This window comes from Anolis sagrei, chromosome 4 (assembly GCF_037176765.1).
Source record: "Anolis sagrei isolate rAnoSag1 chromosome 4, rAnoSag1.mat, whole genome shotgun sequence".
NCBI classification, from domain to species: Eukaryota; Metazoa; Chordata; class Lepidosauria; order Squamata; family Dactyloidae; genus Anolis; species Anolis sagrei.
In genome coordinates, this window is record NC_090024.1 from 125,576,593 (window position 1) to 125,588,385 (window position 11,793).

Genomic DNA, 11,793 nt, shown 5'->3' on the forward strand with positions numbered 1-11,793 from the left:
CCTTGGAGGTGTCTACGGACAACGCTGGCTCTTCGGCTTAGAAATGGAGATGAGCACCACACCCCAGAGTTAGACATGACTGGACTTAATGTCAGGGGACTACCTTTACCTTTACCTTACTTTCATATCACTTTCTAAAATTGTGGGGTTATAGTCATCTTCAGTATCCTTCCTTTAAGGGATCCTTTAATCTCTTTAGGTAGTTTGTCAGTCTATTGCTTACATTGTTTTTTTATTATGCCCTACGTGTTTTGCCCTGATCATACATGTTGATTTGGAAAATATAGTTCTGCTTACGTGAGTGCATAGTTCTAGATGGTTACTCTTGTGCCCAATTCTCACATGACTGTGAAGTGCTCCTGTGTGGGAGGGTGAGAATTATGCTCCAACTTTGTGGTTTTCTCTCAACAAGCCCTTATCTTGAGCCATGCCTTAGACTGGACACAGACACCATTTGTGGTTTTCCTTTGAAGCCATGTCAGAGGCTCTGAGTAGTTACATTTAAAAAAAATGATGACATAATCAATGCATGTGCATAGTTAATTGATGGTATTGCACTAATGAAAAGTGGATAAATAAATCTTGTGGGAAAGTCAGAAGACATTTTCAAATTGTGTTCCTTGTTGGGCATAGGATGAGTTCTTTTATTTGGTTATGTAGTATAATTGGAAGGCCAGCCTCCAACAGAAGTTGACAGACTTTGTATGAATTACTACTTATGAATTCCTTGTATGTTCCCTCTCCCCATACTACTATATGTGTGCGTAAGTCTATATTTTTGAAAAATGAAGGAAAGCCACCTTTTTCAGGAATCCAGCACCTCATGGCTCCAGGAAACATTTTTCACTTTCCTGGACCGATAAATCCCTACACAAAGGACTCAACCAAAACTAATTTGCATAAATGGCTCTTATCCAAACAGATCTCGGAGGGCAAAATGCTAGTCCATCTGAAAAGATAAGGCCTATGGATATCAAATCACCCCATACAAGGGTGTCTTCCTGTCTGCGAGGAATTAGGAAAAAGAATTAGGATTCTTTTTCATTGTGCCAACCCAGATGGCCAATACCAGCCTCAAATCTCATCAATGAATCCCATATTCAGGAAGGAAGGACAACAAAGGATCTAGCCTCTGAGCTAGATGAAAATGTGTTTTCAAGAGATTCAAACAATAGCCCTGGCCAGCTCGAGGGCTAGAAAAACTATCACTGACCAATTGGACAATCGTTAGTCATTGTTGCGATCCAGAGCAGGGAACGAGGCCCTAAGATAACTATCCACCACACTTGACTGTGAAAAACAATCCTTTTTTACTGAAGAAAAATGATTACAAAATAAAGGAAAAATGCAAGTCAAAAGCCACAGCAAAATCAGCAAACATGAATTTAAATGGACAAAGCAAAACCCAAAGCCACACTGAAATACTGGAACCTTTTAGCAATGCACTAACCGTACTTGATATCCTAGAAATCTTTCAATACCATGGCCAGGGAAACCGGGAGAACTGCCAAGGTCTTCATCAATTCTGAAACGATGCCTGAACTGAAAAAGTCAGCCCGGCGGAAGGCAATTAAAGCTCAAGAATTGGTTCCGTGAACCGCCCTTCTGCTTTGAAGCCAATGTTTTTTATTCTTTAATTCGAGAAGACCTTCGCAAGCTGAGTGATTTACTTCTTTCTTGCCAGATCTGGCCCCTTCTGTTGTCATTAAAGTTACCAGGTGCAGAAGGGAGGAAAAGGTCATTGCTTCCCTCTGAAACATTCTCATGAACACTGGTACTTTCATTTTCCAAATCTACAGAAGTTCCTTCCTCACTAATTTCAGGAACATTGGCATTTTCCAAACCTACAGCAGTTTCTTCCTCACTAATTTCAGGAGCATTGGCATCAAGAGGTACATTTTCATTAGCATCAGTCAATATATTTTCATTAGCATCAGGAGGAACAAACAGAGAATCAGGTTCAAGTTCAAACTCAGGCTGAACCCCAACAGTCATTTTACTCTTATCACCTTTCCTCTTCATTCATTGTTTCCCACGTGGCTCACCTCCTCTCTTCCCATTGGCCAAGAGGCCGAAGCGGCGCTGGCTCTTTGATTGGGCAAGCTAGCTGATGACTCCATCCCATTAGCGCAAGGCCGGCAAGGTGGGTGGGAGTGAGAAATTTGAATTTGACAGCTCTGTATTTCCTATAAAAACTGTGTTGTTTTGCCTTGTGAGTTATGTCGGCTTTTGGGCAAATGATTGCGGTTTGACATTCGTTCCAGCTGGAATGAAATAAACATCTTGGTGGCTTCTTTTTCAACTTGATGAGATTTACTTTTTTGCCGCCTCCTGAACAATGTCGTGGACTTCTGTCCATAGTTCTTCTGGGACTCAGTTTACTAAATCTAGTCCTTCAAATCTGTTCTTCACTTCCTCTGAATATTCGCTAGGAATGTTAGTGAGATCATATCTAACTGGTCTGCGTATTTTCCCTGATCTCTTTAGTTTTATTCGAAATTGAGCAATAAGACGTTCGTGATCTGAGTTACAGTCAGCCCCAGGTCTTGTTTTCACCGACTGGATGGATGTCCGCCACCTTTGGCTGCAAAGGATGTAGTCAATCTGATTTCGGTGTTGACCATCTGGTGAGGTCCATGTATAAAGCTGTCTTTTAGGTTGTTGGAAGAGAGTATTCGTTATACACAGCGAGTTTTCCTGGCAAAATTCTATCAGCCTGCGTCTCGCTTCATTTTGTTCTCCCAGACCATGCTTGCCTGTGATCCCAGTTGTCATTTGACTTCCCACCTTGGCATTCCAGTCTCCTGTAATGAAAATAATGTCTCTTTTTCGTGTATTATCCAGTAGGTCCTGCAGATCCTCATAGAACTGATCTACTTCTGCTTCTTCGGCAGCTGTGGTTGGGGTGTATATTTGGATCACTGTAATGTTGAAAGGCTTTCTTTGCACTCGAATTGAGATCATTCTGTCATTTTTTGGGTTGTATCCAAGCACTGCTTTAGTGAATTTCTTATTAATTATGAAGGCTACTCCATTTCTTCGATGTTCCTCTTGTCCGCAGTAGTAGATCTGGTGGTCATCTGATGTGAAGTGGCCCATTCCAGTCCATTTCAGTTCGCTGACCCCCAGAATGTCTATCTTTAGTCTTGACATCTCACCAATAACAACATCCAATTTGCCCTGGCTCATAGATCTTACATTCCAGGTTCCTATGGTGTATTGATCTTTGGAGCATCGGATTCGTCGTTCACCTCCAGTACCGTCGGCCGCTAGCCTTCCTTTCGGCTTTGAGCTAGCTGCGTCATCACAGAAGAAGTCAAGTCATCACAGAAGAAGTCAACAGGCAGGCCCGTAGCCAGGATTTTGATTCAGGGGGAGCTGAGTTTGATTCGGGGGGGGGGGGGGCTGAGTCTGAGTGAAAGAGGGTCTACCCAAGCAAACCTTTTGTATCGTTACCCCAGTACCCCCATGCATATGGGATATATTGAGCATGGTGATCAGATCATGATATGAATAAACGTAACAGTTTAAATAATGTACCAGTAAGGCCTTCTCGCGGACCACCATGAGAATTTCAGGAGGGGGGACCTGAAGCCCCTCAAGCCCCCCCCCCCCCCCAGCTACATGCCTGTCAACAGGGTTTTCTTAGGGAGAGGAGGTGTGTTTTCCCCGCAGTTCCTTCCTCTGAAATACAGGGCCGTCGGTTTGAAAATTTCTTTTCCTTCCACTTGATGGCTCACAAAGCTGCATTGAGCAAGAAGTCTCTCAGAGCGCTGTCCCTGGATCAGTGGTGCTGATAACCCACATTCCCAGCTGGTTGTAGACTTTCCCATTGGTATGTATTGTACAGCAAGGAAGCCTCCCCTTTGCTTCCAGAGGGATTTGCTTCCTTATGCAACACTATAGAAAGGAAGCCTCTAAAATGATTGCAAACCATGTAGCAAATCTTCATTGTTTTAGATCTCGTTGGATATATATGTATGTTTCCCAAGCTTCCCTGTCCTGTCTAGCAAATATTCATTGGTTTAGGTCTTTTTGGATTTCAGTAGGAGAGATTTCGCCTACCTGCTTAAAACTTTTTGTTTTAAAACTGGAGGGATGCTTTGTTGACATTGAACAGGAGAACATCTACAAATAACCTGCTTCTCTTTTATCTCGCCAGAGTTTTTAATTAGTTTTTAATTAGTTTTTCTTTTAATCATTACCTGTCCAAACGCATCTCCCTCTATGTACCATCGCGGAGATTAAGATCCTCCGGGGAGGCCCTGCTTTCCGTCCCGCCATTGTCACAGGCGCAATTGGTAGGGACGAGAGACAGGGCCTTCTTGGTGATTGCTCCCCGACTATGGAACTCCCATCCTGGTGAGATAAGGTTGGCTCGCTCCCTCCTGTCCTTTAGAAGGATGGTAAAAACTTGGCTGTGGGACCAAGCTTTCAGGACAGGGCAATGGGAAAGATGACAATTGGATTTGATGCAGATGGCTAGGACGGTTTTAAGTTGTGTTATTTTAAATGGTGTATTTTAATATTTAGATAAATGTTTTTTAATGTTTATGTATTGTACCCAGGCATTGAATGTTTGCCATGTATATGTTGTGCTCCGCTCTGAGTCCCCTTCGGGGTGAGAAGGGCGGAATATAAGTGTTTTAAATAAATAATATAAATAAATAATGTAGCCTGCCCATTGTCACTGTGATTGTGCTTATTGTAATTTTATATTGTTATATATTCACATGTTTTATGTAATTATGATGTTGTTGTTTATTGTTTGCATTTTCGGTTTGTTTTTTTGGTTTGACTCTGTCGTAATTTGTTGTTTGGGCTTGGCCTCATGTAAGCCGCTTCGAGTCCCCATCAGGGAGATGGTAGTGGGGTATAAATAAAGATTATTATTATATTATTATTATTATTATTATTATTATTACATTGAGGGAGTTGGGTTATTAACAGGGGAGGCTCAACCATTACGCAAAGTAAGCATTTGCAGTATAGTTGATTTTGCCCAGGGTTCGCTCTTGGGGGAAAATAGACCTTGACATATGCAAGTTGTAGTTACTGGGATGTATAGTTCACCTACAATCAAAGAGCATTCTGAATTCCACCAATGATGGAATTGAACCAAACATGGCACACAGAACTCCCACGACAAACAGAAAATATATATCAGTGATTGGTTGGGGGGGGGGGGGGCAAAATACTGTTTGCTTACCGTTGAAAATTACCTAGGGCCACCTCTATTAAACACAATTTCTGAGATTAAGATGTATTCATGTTTACTCCTTTCCTTCTGTTTTTGAATCAAAAAAGTGAGGAATCTTTTTTCAGGGGAAAAAAGATTTGAGGAAACTCAAAATACCCACTTTCCCCTTTTCACTCTTTGTACCAAAACTACTGGGAACTTTGATGCGGGGAGGGAAGAGACAAATGAAACCAAAGGGCAGAGCAGGACAAATGGAGTGGGAGCATCCAGCTGTTGCTGCTGTTGTTGTTTACTGTTGAAATTCTTTCCTCCTCGTCATGTGCCAGTGTTAAGACATTCCTTTCTAGAGAGAGAAAATGTTTTTAAAAATATTTTATCAAACCCATAGCTTTACTTTAGCTTCTGTGGTTGAGCTTTTGGATTATTTCAGATAAGATTTGCCAGCCAGGTTGAGAATTCTGTTTGGTGAATGGCATCATTTGCAGATGGATCTGCAGTTCATCTCTGCTTCTCAGAGATTGTTCTGGCATTCTTTAGGAACAGGACCCTCAGAGCCGAAAGGAAAGGAGCAATATGTCATTAATGGAAAACAGAAGATTTTGCCCCATGTTAATCATCACGAAAAGTTAGTCTACAATTGTAAATCGAGTCATCAAAGGTGACCAGATTTTTTTTCAAAAAAACTTGATTTGAGTTTTGAATGCCAGTTTGAATGGGGAAAAAACCCAGGGCTCTCAAATATAGAACAATGCATCTGCCTTAAAGTTGTGCTATTCACTAATCCCAATCTTTAAAAGTCATATATTGCAAGAGCACAATTCAAAGTGCTGGTGTTGACCTATAAATCCCTAAACGGCTCTGGCCCTATTTACCTGCCCGAATGGATTCTCCCCTATGAACCATCAAGGTTGTTAAGATCTTCTGGAGGGGCCCTGCTCTCGGTCCCACTGCCTTCGCAAGCGCGTTTGGTGGGGATGAGGGACAGGGCCTTTTCGGTGGTGGTCCCTCGGCTTTGGAACTCCCTCCTGATGGAGATTAGATCTGCCTCCTCCCTCCTGACGTTTAGAAAGCTGGTAAAAACATGGCTTTGGGATACTGCACTTGCAGAATGATGTCTGAGTCAATAATTGCTGACCTTTCTGGCGGATGGCGATGATTTGTGATTCTTTTGGACGAACTGATTTTTGCTGTAACCTGTATGAATTGTATGAATTGTATTTTAATGTATTTTATATTGATGATTTATAATGTTTTTCTTATTGTATTGAATCTTATGTTGTTAGCCAGCCTGAGTCCCTCCTTGGAGGTTGAGAAGACCGGGTTATAAAAACTCTAAATAAATAAATAAACAGTTTTAATTCCAGCAGCCTTTGCTGTTAATGTTGCACTGAATTATTGTCAGGGATGAGAATCAAGGATGGAGTCTTATTCTCATGTAACTCGGTGTAAATCCAGGAAGAGAAGTGTCCATTCCTTGTCGCATGAAAATCAGATTGCAGCCTTTATTTCCATTACGTAAACTTCTTCCAGGTTTACATTTTGGAGAGGCATGACCTAGTATAGCTTTATTTTCATTATATAATAATAAACAATTGAAAAAAGAGGATAAAGATGTGATAACAAATTTATTAACAATAGCAAGACTGCTTATAGCAAGGAATTTGAAAAAAGAAATAAATATACAAATAGAGGAGTGGTACAAGGAAGTTTGGAAATTGGCAATAAATGATAAGCTGACATGTATATTAAAAGTTAAATGTATATTAAAAGTAAGAGACATGTATATTAAAAGTGGAATCCCAGGTCTCAGCAGTGGCTGGGAGAGCTTTTGCACAATTAAAACTTGTGCGCCAGCTGCGCCCGTACCTTGGGAAGTCAGATCTGGCCATGGTGGTCCACGCTCTTGTTACATCCCGATTAGATTACTGCAACGCACTCTACATGGGGTTGTCTTTGAAGACTGTTCGGAAACTCCAACTAGTCCAGCGGGAGGCAGCCAGAGTTCTCACTGGAGCGTCATACAGGGAGCATACCACCCCCCTGTTATATGAGCTCCACTGGCTGCCGATCCAATTCCGAGCACAATTCAAAGTGCTGGTTTTGACCTACAAAACCCTATACGTTTCTGGCCCAGTGTATCTGTCCGAACGGATCTCCCTCTACGTCCCACCTCGGAGTCTAAGATTTTCTGGGGAGGCCCTGCTCTCAAGCCCGCCTCTATGACAAGTGAGATTGGCGGGGACGAGGAGCAGGGCCTTCTCGGTGGTGGCCCTTCACCTGTGGAATTCACTCCCCGGGGAAATTAGATCAGCGACTTCTCTCCGTTCCTTTAGGAAAAAATTGAAAACTTGGATTTGGGACCAGGCATTCGGACAATCTGGCAGATAAAGAAAGGACTTCGATGATGGACAGGAATTGACTAAGTGGAATGGACTAAGGAACTCTGAAAGATAAACACTGAACATGAGATTAGTTTTATTGATTATGTTATGTACCGATTGTTTTTAACTGTGATAATTGTTTTAACTGCTGTTTTGTATGTTTGTATATTTTGTGAGGCATCAAATTGTGCCTTTTTTGTAAGCCGCCCTGAGTCCCCCCTCGGGGGTTGAGAAGGGCGGGGTAGAAGCACCCGAAATAAATAAATAAGAGGTATATGGAAACAAAGTGATTTTGATGATATATGGAGAAGATTTATTGAAAAAGGATTAAAAAATAAAGAAGGAAAGTTACCTCCACAAGAAGAATTGAAATTTTGGACAGATGACATGTAAAAGCTGTGGCTTGGGAGCGGGGAGGGGAGCACAGCGGTGAGAGATAGACAATATGTATAAGCAGAAAAATAACACTAGATGCCAAAAGTATGGCAGGTTGTATCGAATAATATGTATCTGCTGTAAAACAAACAATGTATAACAAATGTATTAAACCATGATAAAATAATCAAAATATATATATATTTAAAAAACTTACTGACTTGGAGCTTCCAGAGAGTTCCAAACTGCTTCGGGCATGCCGGAAGAACACATATGTGCAATCTCACAGAGACCACAAAGAAAAAAGACAGACTTAACACTGTATGAGCAAACAAACTTGATTTCAAAGAACAGCAAAATACTGGATAGTTTATAAATCAGTTTATTTACAGGTTTAATTTTCTTAAAGTACATCTCAAATTAACAAAGATATTTACACTGGTGTACAGAGGGACTGTCCCGTCTTATTTTACAGTCCATAATTACAAGAACCTTAACACCCTGTAATCTACTGAGCCGTGCTGCACAGGATGTGTGAGTATTGGCTGAAATTGACCTAGAAACCAATATGTTAAGGTTATTTACACACACGCACAAACTCACACATGAGCAGTTTAGTTATCTGCACAATATATTACACGGGGAAGAAGAATCTCCCTATAACGGCTCCGTAAATGTATATAAAAAGGCTCTGCAAAAATCAAAGGAAAAACTCCTATTTACTTCAACGTATTACAGTACAGTTTTCCCACTTTTGTTTCCTTTTAATGTCAAACTAGTTCAATTGAGAGTTCTGCTTCGCCATAATCAACTAGTGTTTGTAAATACAAAAACCCAAAATCCTATAGTTTACATAGAAACACTTTGAAAGTGTCAACTGTTTTTGCTGCTGGAACATAAGAATTCAATTCTGTTAAAGTACCAAAAGTGACTGAAAAAATATTTGTGGTGCAGTTACTTCAATGGTCTCTGAATGCTGTGCTATGGAATTTTCTTTAGTGAACACACACTTTTATTCAAGTATTGCAAAAATTGCTAAGGCCACGTTTTCAAAGATCATTAATGGGTCCTCTCCCCACCCATACCAAACAGGCCACAAAACCTTGCTGTTGTTTCCCCCCAAAGTTAAGATAGTTAAGAAGCCTAAGGGACACATCGCACTGGGATTTTTTTCCTATCCAAACTCTTGAAATGAATGGGAATTATACACAAGTACAGTTACACTCTCATCTAACTCCTTCCTATTTAAATAGGAAACTTGCAGAAAAAGGATGCCACAACTTCTATAGGTCAGAAACAATGCTACTTAAGTAACACTTTCTTCGTTTTGATCTCAGAAGGAAACAATGGGGACATATTTAACTCAATCCATATTTTCTAGTAGGCCTGGGCAATCCATGGCTCTAAATGGTTCTAAAGTACTTACAAAACTAAAGTTCTGGCTGTGAAAATTTCAGAACTCTAACAAAACTCTCAACATTTCATTATAGATGGCAGTTCCTAATTGGTTCTGTCATAAAAATCGCCAATAATGAAATAATGATTAAAATTTGAAAGTTTTGTTAGAGTTCTGAAATTTTCACCACCAGAACTTTAGTTTTGTAAGTACTTTAGAACCAAAGTTCTGGTGGTGAAAATTTCAGAACTCTAACAAAACTTTCAAATTTTAATTATTATTTCATTATTGGCCATTTTTATGACAGAACCAATTAGGAACTGCCATTTATAATGAAATTTTGCGAGTTTTGTTAAGAGTTCTAAAATTTTCACCACCAGAACTTTAGTTTTGTAAGTACTTTAGAACCATGCATTGCCCAGGCCTATTTTCTAGCTGTGCTACGAGTGGTTTCTTCTTTAGTCTCAACATTGACAGCCTACATATTCATCTCCAGGATGAATTCTGTAAGACATAACATAATTCAAGTGTATCTCAGGAAAAAGAATGACAATCTCTGTTATCTGTTGAAACCCAAGTCTCATATGCAGCTTCAACACTCCATCCTGAACTATGATGTAAAAAGGACAATTCCCACTGTACTCAGCAGACTGCAATTTAAAGGCCACACCTTCATGTAACATATATATGTCGTCGACCCCATATCTCATTATCATAAAAAGGATACCTGGAATGAAACATGTCTCACGGGCACATATGTAGCTCAGACTGTGGAGCTCACAAATCTTCACATATGCTATACATTTTCACATGGGTGTGAACAGAAACCCTCTCAGGGTAAACTAGAAGTTCTTTAATGCATTATCATAATATGTGTTCATCCTTTTTCTGAATTTGAGACTAAAAGAAAGACCCTAAAGTTTTTAGATTTTTTACTGAAAAAACTGCAAGAATAATCTAGTATTTCTGGAGGAGGGGGGAGCCACAACTTTGTAAAGGCTGTTGCCACAAAGAGGCGGAATGGTTCAAACCATGTCATGTCTTGCTTCACCCAAATCAACAGATTTCGGTGATTTTTAAAAGCCGAATCTCCAGCCTTTTTCAATGCCTGGACAAAATGAAACTGCTGTATTCCACATTCAAAGCAAAAGCTTTCGGATGTGCAGTGAATCACTACTGCTAATGTTTCTATTAAGCTCAGAAATTACATTACTGTTAGTTTGTCTGTATTTTTCCATATATATATATATATATATATATATGGAAAAATACATAAAAATATATAAAAGCTCAGAAATTGCATAATTAGCAATAATGAAATGAACTGAAGGAGTATTCATATATATATATATATAGAGAGAGAGAGAGAGAGAGAGAGGTTGCTTACCTGTAACCATAGTTTTCTGAGTGGTCACCTGTGAATTCGCACATATGGTATTTCCTGCGTCTGCGCAGACAGTTCGGAATCTTCTAGAAAACTTATTAGACACTTTTAGGCGCAGGAAATACCATATGTGCGATTCACAGGGACCACGAAGGGAATATATATATGTATGTATGTATGTATGTATGTATGTATGAATACTCCCTCAGTTCTGAGGTTACTAGAAACATTAGCAATAGTGAAATGAACTGAGGGAGTGTGTGTGTGTGTGTGTGTGTGTGTGTGTATATATATATATATATATATATTCATATTCATATATATATATATGAATACTCATTCAATTCATTTCACTATTGCTAATGTTTCTAGTAACCTCAGAAACTGAATTACTGTTAGTTTGTCTGTGTTTTTCCACACACACACACACACACACACACACATATATATATATGAATACTCCCTCAGTTCCGAGGTTACTAGAAACATTAGCAATAGTGAAATGAACTGAGTATTCATATATATATATATATATATATATATATATATTCATATGAATACTCCTTCAATTCATTTCACTATTGTTAATGTTTCTAGTAAGGTCAGAAATTGCATTACTGTTAGTTTGTCTGTATTTTTCCCATATATATGGGAAAAATACAGACGAAACTAACAGTAATGCAATTTCTGAGCTTACTAGAAACATTAACAATAGTGAAATGAACTGAGGGAGTATTCATTCATACACATATATACATATACATATACACACATATATATATAATATATATGAATACTCCCTCAGTTCTGAGGTTACTAGAAACATTAGCAACAGTGAAATGAACTGAGGGAGTATATATATATATATATATATATTCATATTCATATTCATATTCATATATATATGAATACTCCTTCAATTCATTTCACTATTGATAATGTTTCTAGTAACCTCAGAAACTAAATTAGTTAGTTTGTCGGTATTTTTCATATATATATATATATATATATATATATATATATATATATATGGAAAATACATATAAATAATCTCGCA